The sequence below is a fragment of the Passer domesticus genome, chromosome 1 (genome assembly GCF_036417665.1).
Source record: "Passer domesticus isolate bPasDom1 chromosome 1, bPasDom1.hap1, whole genome shotgun sequence".
NCBI lineage: Eukaryota > Metazoa > Chordata > Aves > Passeriformes > Passeridae > Passer > Passer domesticus.
In genome coordinates, this window is record NC_087474.1 from 45,770,887 (window position 1) to 45,791,252 (window position 20,366).

The following is a 20,366-nucleotide window of genomic DNA, read 5'->3' on the forward strand; positions in this document are numbered from 1 at the left end:
CTTGGAATATGTTGTATTTGGCAGACTGAATCTTTGTAGATTTTATTTCATTGTTTATAACACTTTGAAAAGGAAAAGCAAATACTCTCACTCTTTTGTCATGTTCATTGCAGGGGCTTGTGACAAAGACTGAGATACATATTTTGATGAGCTCTCCTCAAAATCGGTTTTAAAAATAATGAATTAAACATGTAAAATCTGATCGTTAATCTCTGAAAAACTATTTCTTTTCACTTCCTGACCCAAGGTTTAGGTATGGGATTGGTGGCATTTTGCCCTGGGTGAGTGGTTTCATCTTCTGTAAACCTGTACTATTTGTAAAATTGGTGTGAATGTCAATGCACTGAGTGCTGTAGGAAAAGTACTCTCCTAGGATGGCAGACTCCTCCCTGAGTATTGGTTTGTAAACTTATGGACACTCAGAGCCCACAGGATGGGCCCCTTAGGAACAGCAGAGCTGACTGGAACTTTGTTTAGGAGCCTGTCGGAGCAGGACAGCATCACTGCTCTCTCTCTGCCAAAGGGAAGGCAAAGGAAGAAGGCGTTGGTGTGAACCTGCTCCCTCCTCATCCCCAGGACAGGAGCAGGTCAGGCTGGTGGGGGCCCTGCACTCTCATGTGCTGGCTTTGGGGTTGGACAAGGAAGGAAAAAGGGATGTAGGAAAAGAAATTTTTCTCAGTCAGCTTTGTCTGATCCTTATCCAGTTGGGCATGGTTGTGCAGAAGGTGAAGTGAAGGGAGAAGGGCCTTGAGGAGAAGCTATAAAGGAACTTGGTCTGCTCAGCCTGGAGAAGAGGAGACTGAGGGGAGACCTCTTATCAGTCAGCAGCTTCCTCATGAGGTGAGTATCAGTGCTCACCTCTCCACTGTCAAGAAGAGTGACAGGACTTGAGGCAATGTCCTGAAACTGAGTCAGGGGAGTTTTAGATTGGATAGCAGGAAAAGGTTTTTGACCCAGAGGGTGGCTGTGTGCTGGAACAGGCTCCCCAGGGAAGTGGTCACAGCATCAAGCCTGAAAGAGTTCAAGAAGCATTTGGACAACACTCTCAGGAACATGGTGTGATGTTTTGGCACATGTGCTGTTCTGTGGTGGGCCAGAAGCTGGACGTTGATGATCCTTGCAGCTCAGAATATTTTGCAATTCTGTGATTGCATGGAGTTGTTAAAACAGAGACTGTTACTCTTTCCATAGGATACTAGTTCTGGTTTAAGCTAACTTTCTTTCTTTTATGCTTTTTAGTGCAGACATTATTAATTTGGAGACATCTCTTTTGTCTCTTTCCATTTAAAGACTATGTTCTGGCTACTATAATCCTTCCAGCTGGCAGTTCAGAGGAGAGCCTATTTTTTCACCTTCTGAACATGTTGACAGATATATCCATTAAGGTTACTGATAGGAACAACCTAAGAAAAATAAGAGAGAAGGGGTAGTGGTAGAAAAAAAAGCCAAGTGACACTGAAGATGGTGTCTCCCAATAATTCCTAGCTGTCCATGGGCACTTGGCTACCTCTGTGCTGAGGTTGCAGACTCAGCATGGGAAAGGTCCCCTTGTTTCTTTCACTATTGCTTTGATACTCAGACATTTAGAAACGTCTTCTCATGAAGACCTATCTTCAATAATTTTTTCCCCGATTGCATGCACTAATTACAGCAGCAGAATTGTGAAGAACATTGGCTAAATATAAATTATGGAAGGGAATTAAATACAGCTCCCAGCTGAGCTTAGATTTCCAAAAAGTCTTTTAATGTGTTCATCTGTTTCACCACTTACCATACTTGATAATTTTATCCTAAGCTATATGTTTTCTTGGAGTTCATCCTTCTGCAGACTTTGTAGATATCTTTGCTTTGTCAGGAAACTCATGTGCAGCTCTGTGGCAGACATCCTGCCTTTTATTACAAATAAATACAAATTTACAACCTGTACTGAGCCATCTTCTTAGTAACATTACTTGGTGTCCCTGCCTGAGTCTCACCAAGTCCTGGAATTGCACGAGGCAACCCTCATGTCATATTCATAGAAAAAATGTTAGGCATCCATTAAAAAAAAACCCAACTGAATTAATGATTCTGCCACCCAGATGTTAACTTTTCTTGTGTCCCTCATGTCTGACCATTGTTAAGTTCTCAGATGAAAAGCAAGATTTCCAGAACTGACGGGTGCTTTCTAAATTAGGTGTGTTGAATTTAGGATGACAATTTAAAAGGAATTAATTCTCAATGTTTGGCAGTGCTTCTTGGACAGTTAGACAGTTTCCAGGTCGCTCAGGCTGAACAGGGAAAGTAGAAGTATGCAGTTTTCTACAGGTTTCTCAGACTGACATTCAAATCTCATTTGTGGGAAGCTTTCCTCTCTCCCTTATCCTTATACAGTGGCTTCTAAGATGTGAACGAGACATTTTTTCTTTTTTTTTTTTTCAATTTTTTAGATACTTATTTTCAGCTGAGTGATATTTGATTTGGCTCAGTGCCCTGAATTTTACTCGTCATGTTTTCCTTTGCATTTTCAATGCTTTGTAAATAAATGTGTTCATTTATTCTTAATGGAGCTATTTTAAGAAAGCTGGTCACAAGCTGCACAAAGGGACACCTGTCCCTGCTGTGTGAGTAATCTTGCAAAGATGTATTAGCAAATGCATTTAGAGCAGTGGTACTCATGGAGGGCTGACAGGGAGCAGAAGTCATCTGTATGAAGCATCTGGAGCAAATCCCTGATCCTGAGTGACCAGGGCTGGATCCAGCAGCTGCTTGCTGGGACAGGGGCACCATGGGGGCTCCAGTCTGGGGCATCAGACACCTCCATGGGGATAGGGATGGGGATTGGAGATGGGCTGAGCCAAGTGTGGGACATCGCCCCACACCACACGTGGGAGATGGGATCAGCAGCTCCCATGGCCAGGCAGTTCAGAGCTGTGTGGAGCTGAAGACTGGCAGTGCTTACACATCAGGACATGGGGTAAAATGGGGTCCTGAGCCATCGGCAGAGGTAGGAGTGACACCAGGAGAGGTCAGAATGGGACAAAAAGGGCTGTTCATACCCTTAAGGCCCTGTCTGCAGCTCTAATGTTATCAAGAGCTATAGAGCCATCAGTAGTTTGGTATTTGTAGATGTTTGTAGATAATATACTGACAGCAAATGAGGCTGAAATTTGCTAAAGAAGTTAGCCACTATTAATAACTTCCCTTGATCAAATTAATGCATTTCAGGATGATAACACATGGTAATATCTCCTTTGAGACTGTTCTTGGCAGGGGATAGATGCATGTAGCTCTAGTTTCTCTGTGTGTGTGTGACAGGATGGGATGAAATAATAGTGGTGAGCTGCTTATATGTGGTTATATTTGTATTCCCTTGCTTAAATGAGTAAGCCCTTCTGCTTTGAGTTTGGCATATTGGTGGTATTAAAAGTGCCTCATAGTTCTGCCTTTCTGAGTCTTTCTTGTAAGGCTTATCAGGCTATGTGGCTTGTGCCCAGCTGTTGCTTTTTGCTGTACACTTCTAAGCTGCTGCAGTGCTGCACCCCAGAAACGGCTGTTCATTGAGCTCTGATAGAAATGTCCCTGCTGAGGTGTTACACCCATCAGAATGTACATTCATCCCTCTGAGCCTTGTGGTAAAAAAAAGTAACACAGCACAAGCCAAATGGGTGCTCAGAGATGTCCATAAGGGACTTGGTTGATTTGAATACACACAGTCTTCTCAACATTTGAAGGCTTCAGGCTGATCTTAAGCACTGCATGGCCACATTTTTCAGCTGGGGCCAGAAGATGAGCAGGCTTATGCATCTCCAGCTTCACTGTGTATTCTGATTCTTTCTAGGCAAAGAGATTGAGGGATGTTAGTTATTTCTGGTTTGTTGCTTTGTGTTTATTCCTTTTCCAGGTGTGCAAGGAGAATTGCTCAAACTTCAGAAGTGTCTGCTTCACGTTACGTCCAGCAGAATGCCACATTTCTGGCAAGTGGGTAAATACATACAGTACTTTTAGTCCTGTTTTGCTGCCTTAACAGGCACAGATGCATGTTAAGAAGAAAAACCCAAACATTTTGAGGAATCACTGAATTCCAGCCCTGAAATTTCTGAAAGTTCACAGCAATGAAGCTAAGCAGTAGAAGGGAATGCTTGAGAAGCAAGACATCTGGGTTGACCTGCATCAGTAAGTGCAGTGGAATAGCAGTGGTGGATCTGCCGAGCAAAAGAACTGGCACTGCAGACTCAGCAGGAAAGACACACACATTTCACATTTCCACAGCTGGGGAAAGCTTCTTACAGGTCAGTTTTATTTGAAAGACACCCAGTTTGAGTTCTACAGGACTGCTCAGCCATGTGAACCAAAATGTGGTAAATGGGAAAAATTGGGAGGTTCACTTCAAAAGGGCACTCTTGATCTGAACTAAAAGGCTAACACAGATGGACCTGTAATCTTTCCCTGTCTGTCAGGATTTCTAGTAAGTAGTCTAGGAAACTGCTGCACAAATCTGAAAGCTCTACAGAGGTCTCCCTTTTATTTCTTCTCACAGTGCTGGCAAAGGTACTGGTTTTTTCCAAGCTAAATGTCCAGTTGTGGCTCAAGTACTTTATTTAATTGGTGATCAAACCCACTGTGTGTGTTGGGGTTTTTAGAAAGGCCAATTTGCTGCAGTCTAACATCCTACACAGGCTGTTTGCTTGAAAGCCAAATTACTGGTTTTATTCAAGTATCATTAAGGGCAAGTGAAAACTGAAGGAATTTCGTAAGACACGGGGAGCAGAGAATCTGCATTAAATGAAATTTTCCAGAGGAAGAAAATTCTGCCATGTTTTCTGTGGCACTATTTCTGCAATGAAATTTCCAAGGGGATTCTTATGGAACTGTAATCCAGAAGCAAATGGATCAGCTTTGTGTTTTCCTGTGGGGAAGAAGCACAAGCTCAAACACCCACCAGTGTTTCTAGACTGAAGCTTTCATCTGTTTTGCACTGCAGGCTTTTTTTTTACCAGCTGAAGGTGAAAAGATTTCAAAAAGTCTTTCCAACATGTAAGAGCTGAGGGAGGTGAATGGGGTGCAATGATGAATTAATGTTTATGTCCTGAACTTGCTGGAGTTTTGTGCATGATTACAGAGGCTTATTCATTGTGTGTCATGGTCTGAGTGGTGGGAGGAAGCTAAAGCCACTGATCAAAATTCAGAATGTAAAATTGTTTCCCTTCTGTAAATTCAGCAGGGTTTTGCTAATGATCCCTTAAAAAAAGCCAGGATCTCATGGGGAATATTTAGATGGTTCCATTGTGATATGGTGGCTTGAAAAAGGTGAAGTCAGCTGGGGAAAAAAAGGGGAATAGAGATAAGTAATCCAATTTCAGGGGTAGCTTTTCAACAAAGACAGGGAAGGAGCTTGGATCATGTGACAAAGCTCTTCAAGATATTATCAGGACAAATGTGTAAACTTGCAGTCTTTCCTCTGGGAAGACTAAGTCATACTGGGGCAGTCACAGATGGGGTGATGCATGGAATGAGGACCCTGATGCCAATGTAGAGGACATAAAAGACATTGTTTCTTAAAAATGTCACAGAAGGACATTCTTTCTTTAGCCAAACAAAATAAAAACATGGTTGAACATCAGCATGTCAATAGTCAGGGATGTTAAGTTCCCAACAAGAAGGACAAATCTGAGAGCAGTGACAACAGAGGCATGTGAAGGTATTAAAAAGCCATACAAAAAGTGAAGATGCAAATTGGATTCCCAGCCATCAGAAGTGTGAGGTTCTGAACCAGCTTTTTTTGAAAGCCCCCCCACAGTAATAGGGGCAAAAATCCATGTCTAAGGCTGAAATGGGTAATACTTTGTGAAAGAAATAGTATGAGGCTGTGCCTGCAAGAGGAGGGGACCGGACACAATGATCCTTCAGGATGCTCCTTCAAGTTCTGTGTTCTGATACAGAGCTGTTGGAACACAGTGAAGAAAACAAAGGGAAAATTCAACTCATGTAAAAGCAGATGTTTTTATAAATAAACAAGTCAATAAATGTGTTTCCTTAGGATCATGTAGTGAATGTGGAACACAATCAAAGTAAAGGCAGTGTTGTTATCTTTGCTGACAGAGGTGCATTATCCAATACAAGAGATCAAATGATTATTGCATTCTTGCTTGTGCATTAGGTTGGGGTATATTCTGGTTTTACTTGCCTGGAATTTTTCTTGAGATGTGTACATGCTGTAGCAGTGCTGTTCATGCCTGTAAACAGGAACTCTAATTATTACAGCAATATGGATGAGGTAATGGAGCGTGGCTGTCAGCAGTGCAACTGGTGAGCAGGCAGATAACAGGCTAATGACTGAGACCTTGTCAGAAAAATGAGAGCTCTGAGCGAGATGCCTGCAGTATTGTGCACTGGGGATATGGAGGCTGGAAGTGGCCAAACACAGCAATTGAAGACACATGGTTTAAGGTGAACACCTACTGCTGGTGATGACTGAGGCTCAACTGTGTGCTTAATGAAATGAAGCGTTTTAAATAATGCGAAAGTACAGGATGCAGTGTTTGAAGATTTGAATAAATATATGCAGACAGCAGCTATGATCTGGGTGCTTTCTTGGATAGCTACATCTAGCCCTTCCTACATGCTGTTTGATCAAACAAACATAGAATCCATGGTTTGGGTTGGAAGAAACCTTAAAGGCCATTTAGTTCCAACATCCCTGTCATGGACCTCTACCAGACTGGTTGGTTCAAAGCCCTATTCATCCTGGCTTTGGTCACTGTGAGGGATGGGGCATCCACAGCTTCTCAGAACTACCTGTTCCAGTGCTGCATCACCCTCACAGTAAAGAATTTTTTCCTGATATCTAATCTAAACCTGCCCTCTGTCAGTTTGAAGCCATTCCTCCATGTACTATCACTACATGTAAAAAGTCCCTCTCCAGCTCTCTTGAAGGCTCCCTTCAGTTACTGTAAAGATGCCATAAAGTCTCTTCTCCAGACTGAACAATCCCTACTCTCTCAGGCAGTCCTCACAGGAGAGGTGCTGCAGACCTCTGCTCATTTTCCTGACCCTCCTCTGGACTCACTCCTACAACTTCACATCCTTGCTATGTTTGGGTCTGCAGAGCTGGATGTAGCACTCCAGGCTGGATTTCACTAGGGCTGAGGGGCAGAAATAACTCTCTTGACCTGCTGGTCACGTGCTATATGTTGAACAGACAAAGTCTTTCAGGTGAAGGTGGTCTTGAGGGAAGACTGTGGTTAAATGTGTTGGAGGATGTAGGATCTATCTCTTGTCAGTTAGAGAGAAAGGCAATAATTGATCTACCAATTGTGGCTAGTGGGTATGCACTTGTGAAAAAAACACTGTTACACAGCTAAGCACCAAGAGACTGTGGATCTGGCATATCCACCAAAAGCAGACCTTGATGCACATTTAGTTTAACACGAGTAGATTTCTGTAAAAGATGGCTTTCATTGTCTCCCATGTTACCTGCAGTTCTTGCACTCTTGGTGTCTTGAAGCTCAAAACACACAGAGCTCAGAGAAGGTTGTACAAAACTAATCTATATTGAAGAGGTCTTCCCATGATCAGTACAGTGGAAAGAGTTAAAACCAAAATATTTTAAGTAGGATAATAACCTTTACCTCTGACACTACAGGAAATACATGTCTAGCACGTTACATTGCATACAGATAGGATTCTAATGATTGGAGCCCAGCACAAATCAACTCATCAAGCTCGTTAATGAAAGCACTCCTCTGATTTAAATTGCTCAGTAAAGTGGTCATGTGGAAATCTTAACGGGCAGCACAGCTTGTAAAAAGTAAATTAGAGAACCAAAGCTTTTGTCTCATATTGGCTACAGACGAGTCTAGTGCAGCACCTCAACAGATACAAGTTTGAATGTGGCAGAACTATCCCAGCAGTTCTGGCAGCTGTTGAACTAGGACAGAATATTATTATTATTATTATTATTATTATTATTATTATTATTATTATTATTATTGTTATTGTTGTTATTATTGTTATTATTGTTATTATTGTTATTATTATTATTATATTGCAGTGGCCTTGTATCTTGTTCCATGAGGCAGAGTGGCACAAGTTCCCTTAGGGACAGTGTTCCCAGAAGGTTGTTGGAGGAGCCAGTCAGGAGAGAGCAGCTGGAGAAAAATTCAGATGAGAATATGTGGAGCTGTGCCAAGAGCCTCTGTGCCAGGAGGAATATTGGAATATTCACAGAATCATAGAATGGTTTGTGTTGGAAGGGACTGTGAAGACCATCTAGTTCCAAGCCCTCTGCCGTGGGCAAGGACACCTTTCACTAGTCCAGGTTTCTCAAAGCCCCATCCAGCACCATTCTGTATTGCAGCAGAGTGTCAAGTGAATTCCCTGAGGAGGCTTCTGCAGGTCTAGACTGTCCTCTGAGGAAAGTGAAAACAAGGGCTGTTTAGGCAGCAAACCTGGATATATACTACTAGCCCAACAAGTAGGATGCTGCCTAGCTCTTTAAGAGGTGAGTTTGCGGGCTCAGGTTTGCTGGGTCCCACCTGCCTGGGGAGCAGGCAGTTGCTCACCTGAGGTAACCTTGACAAGGCTGTTGAGATCAAAGACCAACCAGGGTCCAGTGAGTCACAGCTTTTGAAGTTGTTATCAAATACTCCTCAGCTTACAGTCCAGCAAGGAGTTAAAACAGAAATTTAAAGGGGATGCAGCTTTTGTTTTGGACCACAGTGTATCTACCAAACCCAAAGCAGAAAGAAAGTGTGTGTGTGTGTGTGTAGGGAATAACATCTTAGATGCATTAAACAAAAGCCAACCTCAAAGCAATCTTATGCTTGAAAGTGGGTTTTAGTGTTGGTTTTGTTCATTTGGGTGTGTGGTTTTTATTGTTTGTGTTTTGGGGGTTTTTTTTTGGTTTTGGGTTTTTGTTTGTATAGTTGTTGGTTTTTTTTGTTTGGTTGGTTTTTTTTGTTTCATTTTTTTATTTAGTTTGGTTTGGTTTGGATTGGGTTTCAGGGCTGTTTTTTTTTTTTTGGTGAGTTTTTGTTTGTTGGTTTTTTGGGTTTTTTTGTGAGTTCTTTTCCTTTAGTGCCATCTAATAAATGCTGCTTTCTTCAGCTATGTTAGGAGTGACAGATGCAATAGAGGTGATATAGAAAAGCACATGGCAACCCATTTGCCACTTGAGCTGCTCTGTGGAGGGCATTTTTTACTCAATATACTCCCTTGGCCATGTAAGGGTAGGAGAAATCTTGTGTGCAGCACTGGGATTTGAAGTGGAAGGACCCTGTATGGATCAAGACCACTCTGCAGCATCTCAGACCCCTTTTGTTATTAAAAAGCTACATTGCTATCCTTAATTCCATTTGTGCAAATGTAAATAGACACTTCTCCAGCCTCTGGTTAATTCATAAAATGGTGCTTGCAGTGTAAGTTACAGCATCAGTTGAGCTGCAGTAAGGGAGAAAGTGGCAAAAACTCCCATTTCCCAAGCATGTTCTTAGAGGTGATAACAGTGATTAAGTAAAAAAGTAAAATCAGTAGCTAAATGCAGGAACCAGTCTGTGAAAACTTGCTCAAATTCATCATCCTGAGAAAACTGCTGCACTTTCTTTCAAATCCTATTCTGTCAACAACATATTCTCAGTTAAATCCATATCCAAGAAGGATACTGCAACACAAGCTTTGTATTCCTTGGTCACCTCTTTGTATTTCATAGTCGCTACTACAAAAAGTGAAGCAAATTGCTTCCTGTGCTCTCTCCTTGATTCAGTCACTCTAAGTGTTTACAAATCATTATCTGAAAAATAATTGACTCAGTGCTATTAGAACTTGAAACTTTGAACAAATGCTGAAATTATGAACACTTGAGATGTATAAGAATAGTGAAAATGGTGATTATCATCAACAAAAATAAAGGGAAGACAGATTTTACTGATTGAGCATTTTGCCTCAAGACTAAAGAAATAAGTGTGCTGTTGCAGAACAGAATGTTCTCTGGGCATTAAAAATGATGCATTTAAAATTAGAGGGGGGTGTTTTCCCTCTATGTTTCGAAGTTAAAATTAATGCAATCTCTTATAAAATTCTTTCGGCATGATATGTATGTCTCCATAAATACCATACTGTGTTCACCACACTGTTCTCCTATATTCCCTTCTGTCTTTTGCAGGGGAGAAGCCACCATGTGCAGGAAATTGTTCATGCAGTTTGGTGGCTGTACCACACATTTTGGTAGCTTCTGTTTATACTCATCTGTGTATATGCTGGGTGGCCTTTTGTTGCTCAGGAAAACAGAAGATCATCCCAGCAGAAAAAAAAAAAAAAAAGCATTCCCCTTTGTGGGTCCTCTGTGAAGACACCAGTACTTTCTGTAGCTGGTGTTCATGAAGTTGCAAGATGTTTATGTCTTTGACACATCCAGAGCTCCGTGACTGCAGTTTGCTGGTGGACTCAAAGGTAAGAATTGGAAAGATGTACAGTGTGATTACAGGTTTTGAATTTTTTTTTAAGAAAATCAAGCTAAAAACCCTCTTAGTTTGTCTTACAAGTAACATTTAAATTGAAGTATTTTAAGCAACATTTTGAGCTCATGGATTCCTGCCATGTTATAAAACACCTGTCTGCAACATAAAGTGATCTGAAGTACACACCCTGAAACAGAAATGAGCATAGGATGGCACCAAAGGAATAAGTGATGAAGCCTGCTAAAACAACAACAAAGACTCTCTGATGTGAACAGTGCTATGAGGAACCTCATGGTATTTTATTAAAAGGTCAGCTGTAACCATCGGGTTGTTTCTTCTCCTGAAGCTTTATAAATGTCATTGGAAAAAAAAAAAGATAAAGAGCAAAAACTGTATGAACATATGCATTTCATCAAATGTGTATAGTGGTCACAGATAGTAGTCCTACTCTAAAATTTGGGCAATGGTAGCACAAAATTTTGTCTAACACACACATAAATGAAGAGAGACATCCTTTGCTCATAGAACAAAAATAGTGACATCACAGAATCAATGTTAAACATAGCTGACCTTGAAAGTACTGTTGAAGAACTTAAATTTCTTCCAGTTTTAAGATTTCATGAGCTTTATACAGAGACCTCAATGCTCTGAAAAAGAATCCAGCCAATGCATTGCAGATAAACCAAATCTCAATAAGCAAGAAGCAACACTAACTCTCTGAAGCTGCTGCTGGAAGGATGCAACCTGGATATATCAACTACCAAAAATTATTCTGTCTAGTACAGCTATGTATGCATATGTTGCTGGAATTCAGTATTATGAGTCTTTTTGAGGGGTAAAACAACTGAGCAAAAAAAATTATGTTGTATCAGGCTCCTTAATTTTTCTATTAATTTCTCATGTATATTTTCAGTTGCTGAAGTCTGTTACTTGTGAAGTTTAAAAATAGTCAAAAGACCTGTAATATTTCCATTTTAATTTCCATCTGTTAGTTGAATGGGGACTGAACCTGAATCCATTAAATATGAATTAACTAAAATCTCTGCTAAACCTAAATAAACCTGAACTCTTTCCTCCCTTTATTTATAATAATAGGCTATCCCAGCCTCTGGATATCCTGGCTCAAGACATCCTGGCATTTATTGCTCTCCAGTGGAAACTGTTTGCATCCTTGACATTGGTAGAGGTAAGATGGCTCCTGTGGCCTTCACTTATGCCGTTCCACCATGCAAAGCTCTCAGAGCATTTAACAAACCTTTCATAACTTTCACAGAGGTGTGTAAACATGTCTTTACCTTTCACTGAAGCCACGTCAACTTTGTGTATTTTGAGATTCCACACATGTAAGTCCTTTGCTTGATCATACCCAAAAGGGTATGTGTGTTATGTGTTGTGGTTTAACCCCAGCCAGCAGCCAAGCCCCATGCAGCTGGTCAATCACTCCCCTGCCAGCAGGATCAGGGAGAGAATGGGAAGTGTAAAAGCTAGAAAAACTTGGGGGTTAAGATAAAGACAGCTTGATAGAGAAAGCTGCATGTACAAGCAAAGCAAAACAAGGGATTAATTCAAAGCTTCCCATGGGCAGGCAGGTGTTCAGCCATCTCCAAGAGAGCAGAGCCCCACCACACACAGCAGTGACTTGGGAATACAAACACCATCAATCCAAACATCCCCCCCTTCCTCCTTCTTCCCTCTACATTACATATTGAGCATGATGTCCCATGGTCTGGAATGTCCCTTTGGTCAGTTTGGGTCACCTGGCTGTCCTGGCTCCCAGCCTCCCATGCATCCTCAACTTCCCAAACAGTGAGGCAATATGGAAAGCAGAAAAGGCTCTGTGTAGTCCCTTCAATAACAGCAATAAAAACCCCGTCTATATTATCAACCCTGTGTCCAGCACAAATACAAAACACAACCCCATACCAGTCACTGTGAGGAAAATTTACTACCCCAGCCAGAACCAGCACAGCATGAAAGGGTTTTGGTTTTCCCTTTTCTTACTTTTTTTTTTTTTTAATTTTCTATTTTTAATCTGAGCTTGCTTGTGACCCTTAGAGTGAAAAGTCGATATTCTGTCTGCTTCCCTTCCTTCATTGTAAGCTGGGAACCACAGAGATGTTTTCTCGCTGAACACTGAGACTCAAAACTTCCACAGCCTTGTATCATGTAAGCCCAGCCAGTTTGGTTGACTGGAGAAGGAAGGAAATTCTTAGAGATCCTGACTGGAGGTTCAACCAGCTGATTAGGAAGCAACATGCCAAAACTTTGAACTGAGCGTAATAACTGTTGACTTAGTGTGAAAGAAATGATGACAGACCATTTAGTGTTAAAAGTTGCTGACAGACAGCAAATATTTTATCACATTCTTTTGCCCATACCTTGGTGGGAAGAGAAAGAAGTGGAGGAAAATAGGAAGGACAAAACAGTATTCCATTGCAGAGAAATGATGAAAAGGTTATGTTTGCATCTTAGCAACTCATTTCAAGATTGATGCCTTGCTGGAGGGTAGCTGTTGACTTATGGCAGTATTTGACTGCGGCACTGAATTTATGTTACTTGGCAACGTTAGCACACATTAAGTAGGAATGCAGCACACCTCTTTGGCTGGGCCAGCCTGCATCCCTTTAATCATGCACACCACCATGTGAGACAGGTTGGATCTGTGGCTTCTGCCAAATTCCTAGTAAAATTTAAGTGCAGATGCCTCTCACAAAATTAAAGGTTATTTTAACTATATTTATAGTCCAAAACTACTTGTCACAACACAGGGAGGACCCTTACTTTTCTTTCAAGGACATGAAATGCTTAGCACATCTGAGCTTATAATGTCTCTCTGCAGGGCACAAGGCACTGAGCTACCCAAACTCTCAGGATACAGCTGACCTTTCATGTGCTTTTGCCACCTTAGAGGAATTTGTTCTTTCCAGTGCAGCTGAGGAGGGAAATGTTTCTTACAGTGTTAATGGACACTCATAGATGTATAAAGAAAGTCACATAAAAAAGAAAAATAACTCTAATTAAGAATAGCTGATGTTTACCAGTTTGTTCAATGAATTTTCCTATTTTTATGTTGGGCCAATTTGCTTAAGTCCTATATTTTTAAATTTGTTGCCCAAAGTAACAAACAGCGAGCAGGCTAAGCTTTAGAACACTGACAATTAGCAGGTGTTCTAAAGCTCAGAGCAAAAAGGAGAAAACTAGTCCGGTGCATCTCTAGATGAAAGCAGGTAGAGCAGGACCTCTCCACCCACCCTCCACTCATCTCTCTGCCTGTGATGAGTTCACCTTGGCTGGCTGTCATTTGCCCACCAAGCTGCTCATTTGCTCCCCATCCTCAGCAGAACAGAAGGAGGAAAGAAGAAGAAAAAACTCTTGGGTTGAGATAAGGACAAGGATGTCACTTATCAATCATTCTCATGGGTGACTCACCTTGGGGAATAGCAATTTAATTTACTGCTGGTTAATAACAGAGAAGGATAATGAGATATTAAACATAATTATCTTCCCCCCACTCCTCACCTCAGTCTTCACAGGCTTAACTTCAGTCCTGACTCTTCCACCTCCCCTTCACTCCCCAAGTGTCCCATGGGAATGGGGAATGGGGATTGCGGTCTGTTGACAACTCATCTCTCCTCTTCTCCCTCCTCTCATATTGTCCCTGTTTCATATAGGACAGGAGACAAACCTTGGGTTTGTCAAATCACTGTGGGTTCTTCCCACAGGCTGCAGTGCTTCAAGAAGTTCTCTAGCATGGAGCATTTCTAGATGTCCTGTTCTTTGGGAATGGACTGCTCCAGTGTGGTGGGTCTCCTTTGGGCCACAAGTCCTGCCAGAGTGGTCTCTGAGCAGTCTTTAGAAACTGTCCTGGGAGAGGTGTTGTAGCCATGCACCCTCCTGGCTCCCTGCCATTGGTGGAAAAAAGCTGCCTGGAAGGACAAATAAGTTGCATCTGACACTTCAGTTTGGTTCAGTGTGGCATTTAGGGCTGTATAAAAAGATGGCCTCTTGAACAGAAGAGGAGATAAAATTAAGGAGCTTTAAGCAGTGATACTTTCAACAGCTGAGTATATCCATGTCAGAGATTTAAAATGAGTGGGCAGAGAAGACAAATACCGAAAAAAACTTCCATATGTGGAAGAGAGGGGGTATCTTGCCTCTCAGACAAACCTCATTTGAAAACATTTGAAAACTATTTAGTAGAGTTGCAACCTAAAAGAGGAGGAGAACTGCAGTAGAAATGGAGCAAGGAGTGCAGTGCATTAACATTTCTCTCTTGTGCCATTGATTGAACAAACATAAATAAATTATATTCTGACAGATTGGCTTATAGCAGTGGATTTAGAGGAAGGGAAAAGCAGAGAATCGTGACAAAACATTTATTTTGCATTTGCTTTGCAAAATGAGAAAACTATGTAGCAGTTTAATAAAACATATCTTCCATTATAATTAACCAAGCTTCATTTGCATTACAATACAGTGCAGCTTGAATACTCTGCATATATCCTAAAGATTTCATGAGGTGATCAGCTTTTAATCAGCTAAGGTATAAAGCTCTACAGTTACATTGAACCAAAGTTACATTGCCAAGGCTACTCAGTGGAAGTTTTCTGAATGTCATTCCTATTACTCATTCATTAAAAAGCATCGGCTTTCATTAAAAGCAGGATTGAGCAAAGCACTTCAAAAACCAGAAACTTGATGATTCAATCTGAGGGATCAAAGTAACAGAATTTCTTGAGTTTTGCTTGCATTATATCAACAAAAGTTGAGTGTGTCAGTTTAGTTTAGAAAATCAACTCTTTTTTATTTTTTTTCAAATAATAAATAAATATCTGTAGTTAGATTCTGGGTGTTTGATCTTATGAAGAATCTCAGCAAATAAAATAATAGGAGCAAGACAACTGCTGTGCCACACTAGTTAAAAAAAAGCATTCCCACCTCGAGTTAACCAGGAACACCGTGAGAAAAAGAGGGGAAAACCAAAATGCACCCCAAAATAAATATAATAGTAAAAACCTGATGATAAAAGGTGTTTCTTGAATATGTTCTCAAGCTAACACAGCTGGTGGAAAAACTCTGTTTGGAAAAATATTGGAAATATGATGTGATTAGACAGAATCCATGTGGGTATTTTTTGCTTTTTTTCTGCAGAAGGATATTGCTGTGTAGGTTTACCTTACCTTAAAATGATTTTCAGTTTGAAACTTCTAAATAAAAAGACTGGTTAGAAAAAACACTGGAAAGATGATGCTTTATGATATTAGATTTAGATTCAATTTTGAAGTTATGACTAGATAGCTTTTAAATTAATGGAAAGAATGCCAATTATTTTTAAAATATACTGCCTTTTTCTGACAATACTGTTTTCACTGTGCTCTTTCTTACTCTCTGGCTGACTTCTCAGAAAGGAAGAGATCAGAAGAGGAGAATGGAAGCTGAATAACAGTACATCTTGTTCTTTGGGAAAGATCAGTGAACAAACAGTTATAGACTAGCTACAAGGATAGGGAGAGAAAAGCCATCGGGATTGTGCAAAAATCCATAGCAAAATTAAAACTAGTTTAGAAATGTTATAAAATTAATCAGACTTTTTATCTTTTTTTTTTTTTTTTAAATTTCTGCTAAGCAATAGTTTGTAATTGGAAAATTATTTATCATGGTGACAATTGGGCACCAGCAGAAAGCAACACAATGTGCTGGTGAGGTAACAGTGCTGTTGTTGTGTTTCCAGGCAAATTAAACGTCTTTGACAAAGAGCTCTGCAGCTTATGCAATTGGGGTGAGTTCTGGGAAAGCAAAATCATACTGACTTGTATTTCCCTGCTCAAAACTCTGTACCTGCCTACTTGCAGTGCTCTTGTGGAAAACTCTCTTTGGCTGCTAACAAGTGTATAACAGTGGCATGGTGGCAGGACAAGGGTTTAGAGGTAGGACTTTCTGATGTCCACGATGAGATGCTTCGCAGTCTCACAGATGAAGGCTGAGATGCCTTTCACAGCTGTCCAATTACAGAAAAGGAAAGGAAGTGTTATGTCAGAAACGTGCAGTAAATGGACTGAGTGGAGGTAGAGGAGAGAATCTATGACAGGCACAGTTTTATCTGTTAAGAGTACATTAAGTGGTAGTAAAAAGTGCTTCCAAATGTTTTAATGGTGGGTTTTGTTGGATTTCATGGATGGTTAATTAATATATCTCTCTCTCCAATGCCTATTACTGTTTTAAATTCCAATAGTGTGTTGATTGTAGATGGAGACATTAAGGAAGATATATATATATATATATATGTAAAACCCAGTGAAAAAAATGTATCCATGTGTGTCTAAAACCATATACATGGACCAGCACTAGAAAATATGCTGCTTTTTGCAGGATGAAATTGTCATCCTACTGAATTTATTGGGAAGTTTTCCGTATATTTCAGAAGGCCCTTGAGCTTTTTTTGCCTTTTTTTTTTTTTTTTGGTTGTTTTGTTTTGTTTTGTTTTGTGGTTTTTGTTTTTTTTTTTGGTTTGGTTTTGGGTTTTTTTGGGGTTATTTTTTTGTTAGAAGGTGATATTTTAATTATAGTCCTCCTCTGAGATGCAGGTTAAAAAAAATAGCAAAAAGAAAAATATCAAAGTCTTTACCCATGAAAGGATCCAGACGAAGGAGGAAGTAGTTAACATAGAGGAGACCTAGATGGTGTCATGGATTAAAATAGCTTTTTTTCTTGAAAGGAGGAAACAAAGTCATTATGAAAGTGATTTTGGATAGCATAAAATGCATGTTGAAACATGGAGGATTTTCAAATAGAATTTACAGCTTGGATATGAACCTGGAAGTTTCTTCTATCTAGATTTTGACCCAGTATGTGAATAGAAAAGCTCTAAATTGAGTAAATTTGAAGTGAATTGTTAAAGATGGAAGAGAAATTAGGAAAGCACGTCCTTTTCAGTGCAAGACAAAGAAATTCAATAACTAAGGATTATTAGCTTGTCATATTTTTGCTATCAGCAACATTCCCTCTAAAAAGTATATAGTTCTATAATGATCTCTAATATTTCTGTGCTGCTTCTGGGTGAAAACAGTCAAATATGTACATAGGTTGCTACATTTAAATAAAATGGCACCACATTTAAAATGTATCCTGAGGTATAGCTGAGGAAAATTACAATAATGTTCTTTGTACTGGAAAATAAACCACTATTTATTAAATTAAAATCAGATGCATAAGGTTTGTTCTACTTGCAGGAAGGTCAACTGCTGAGAACAGTGTCACTTCACCCAGATAATTTCAATCCTGTTAGGACTGCCAAGCACAGACCATTTTTACAGCATGGTATGAATAATAAATGGGCGGTAAAAAGGCCCAGATGAGGGCACAGCAAATCTCATTGTCTTCTCTTTGCAGTGTGTTGTTTTGTGCAGCTGTTCAGAGCACGTAAAAATAGCTACCATGCTGTGTAGTGTTGTACACCACTTCTGTTGCGCCGCTGTAATGGGCTGATCAAAGCACCAACTGGTGGAGAGGTAATGTCTGATGGATGAAGTGTGAACCTTTCTGTTCATTGCAAAAGCTCTTCAGAATGCCGCACCGGGTCCTTCCCAGGGTTGCACACAAGGTTGTAGGCTTTGGTGAGTCCTTCGTTCTCACACTGAATGAAGCAAATTTTGTTAAATAATTTTAAAATTTGGCTTGTTGTAATTGCAGCTGGAATGAGTTAACTAGAGAAGTACCTAGCACAGAGCAGATGTGCAAAATTGCCCTGAATGTACTGGTCTTTAGCTAATTGTTCACAAAAAACTGAAAACGTGCTAATACTGCAACTACTTAGTCTTTATTGCTCTTTAACATCGATATCAAGATCACTGATTTCAGCTAATATTGGAACAGTAGCCTAAAAACCTTCTGAAATGAATTTAATATAAAAGTATAGGAAAAGCTGCCAACAGAAATGTTATTTAGAGCCTAATTCTGCTCTGAAATACACCCATTCCTGCATCCTTAGGTGTTATGTCTTTGAGGGGAAAAGGTTGTTCATTTCATATTACTTACCTAGAGCAGGATGCGCTTTCCTTAATTGCAACAAGAACAGCAAGGTAATTGTAAACATTTTCAGGCAGGCTTGTGAAAAACATAATTTTTGTTCCCTTTTAAACTTCACTGAATTTAAGGAATTCACATATACCTGTGTTCTTCAACTTCTAAGGGATCAGTGGGAGTACTAAGCAAAGCAAAGCTATCAGCAGAGGCTGAAATTCACTGAAGACAGTACACAGCTTCTCTGGAAAACTTTTATGGGGTCTTCAAACTGAAAAATACCAGTGACTTACATCAAAGACCAGAAAACATTTTCTCCTTCTGGCTATTTCTCATTTGATTCATAGAGTTCTGCTTTATTTCTGTGCGAAGGAGGCTGTGTGCTCAGATTCATTATATAACAGAGTCTGAAACTCATTTTATGACTCACACTTTGATGCTGACCTCTGCAGCTGCTTGGTTTCTCAGCATTTAAAGAAGGAGTATGAGTCAAAAGGCTTTCATTGCAAAGATGTTGTCACATTATTATAGACTTGGGCTGAAACTACTTTAATGAATGAGGATGCTCTCTGTATCAAAGATTGCTTCCCTTGGTCAGATAGATCACCTTACATCACCAGAGATCAGCAGCAGGAGCTAGTTTTGCTAAGGTAAAACTTATATATATATATATATATATATATATATATATATATATATATATGAATGAAAATGGCAAGGAAACCTATGGTCCCTCTTGAGCAGAGAGCAGGCCTCCAATAACACACAGGAGGTGCTTTGCATTTATCTTAATAAATGGAAATTATCTAGTGGCTGTGGAGGCCTGTCAAGTTATCTGTGGGAAATATCTCAGCCTGTGCCAGCCCTGTGGAGTGTTTTGTAGACTCCAGGACGTCTAGGCAGCTGATTTGCACTGCTGAGGTGATAAAAATGTGTGCATCATTAAGGGGTACTCTGAAGAGCCACAACTCTCCAAGAACAAAGTAGCATCTGTCTCTTCAGTCTGGCATAAAGAAACTAGCATGATTTTTCCTCCATTTTTCTTTCTCTATTAATTTCTACTTAAATTTTACCTTGGAATTAAAAAAAAATGCTACAAAAAATGGAAGCACCACATGTCAAGAGACATGTCTCCTACCCTCATGGCAAGAAAAATTTATTCCTAAACTCTTCCTGATGGATGTTGCATTAACTGAACTAGAAAAACTCCTGGGATGGGCTTACATTACATACCCAGGCAACCTGTCTCAGAGATTTCCATTGCCTTACAACTAGAGAATTTTTTTTTGTCCCTAATGTCCACCTTAATCCTTGCTGCAATTTGTGTCTCTTATGTTATGACATGAGGGACACAACTTCCCACGCTGATGGATTTGAAGACTGGTTCTGTGTCTTTCTTCTCTCACTTCCCCTCCTGATTAAACTCTTCTTTGTTGTCTTTGCATAGGCCACATGGTCTAAGATTCTGAACATTTTTACTATTACAGGTTTTTGCCTTAAATCAGTCAAAAAGTAATTATTTGTATAAAATAATCATGTCAAATATTGTAAAGACCAGATCCTCATGGCTTGATGAACAAAGCTTTTTTAATGAAAGTGATGATTGTGGAGAATTCTTAGAGAATCTAAGATTGATGCTTAAATGTCATTTAAGGCAATACAAATGCATGCACACACACAATACACATAAAGAATTCCACACATATGAAAATCACAGGCAGTCTGCAAAGATAGAGACTGAATGTATAAATTCAATGTTTCATTCCTGACTGTCTTGAATTGTTGCCCTAGATAAGCATGAAAATGATGGCTAAAGATGAATGGATTATCCGTAACAGCTCTTAGATATATTTAAGTCTCCTAAAGCAGTTTTTCATGAGCAAAAGCACTTTACTGGAAGGTGAAAGATGA

The 20,366-nt window shown here is 39.9% G+C and overlaps 1 protein-coding gene across 1 annotated transcript in view; it reads left to right on the forward strand.

The window, feature by feature from the left end:
* Positions 1-736: 736 nt before the first annotated feature.
* The window catches only part of NPSR1 (neuropeptide S receptor 1), a 100,499-nt gene continuing 80,869 nt past the window's right edge, over positions 737-20,366 (forward strand). Inside the window, exons 1-4 of the mRNA XM_064418069.1 lie at positions 737-840; positions 3,884-4,271; positions 10,142-10,428; positions 11,532-11,622. The gene's annotated coding sequence lies outside the window, so the exon portion shown is untranslated. The remainder of the gene's footprint in view (positions 841-3,883; positions 4,272-10,141; positions 10,429-11,531; positions 11,623-20,366) is intronic.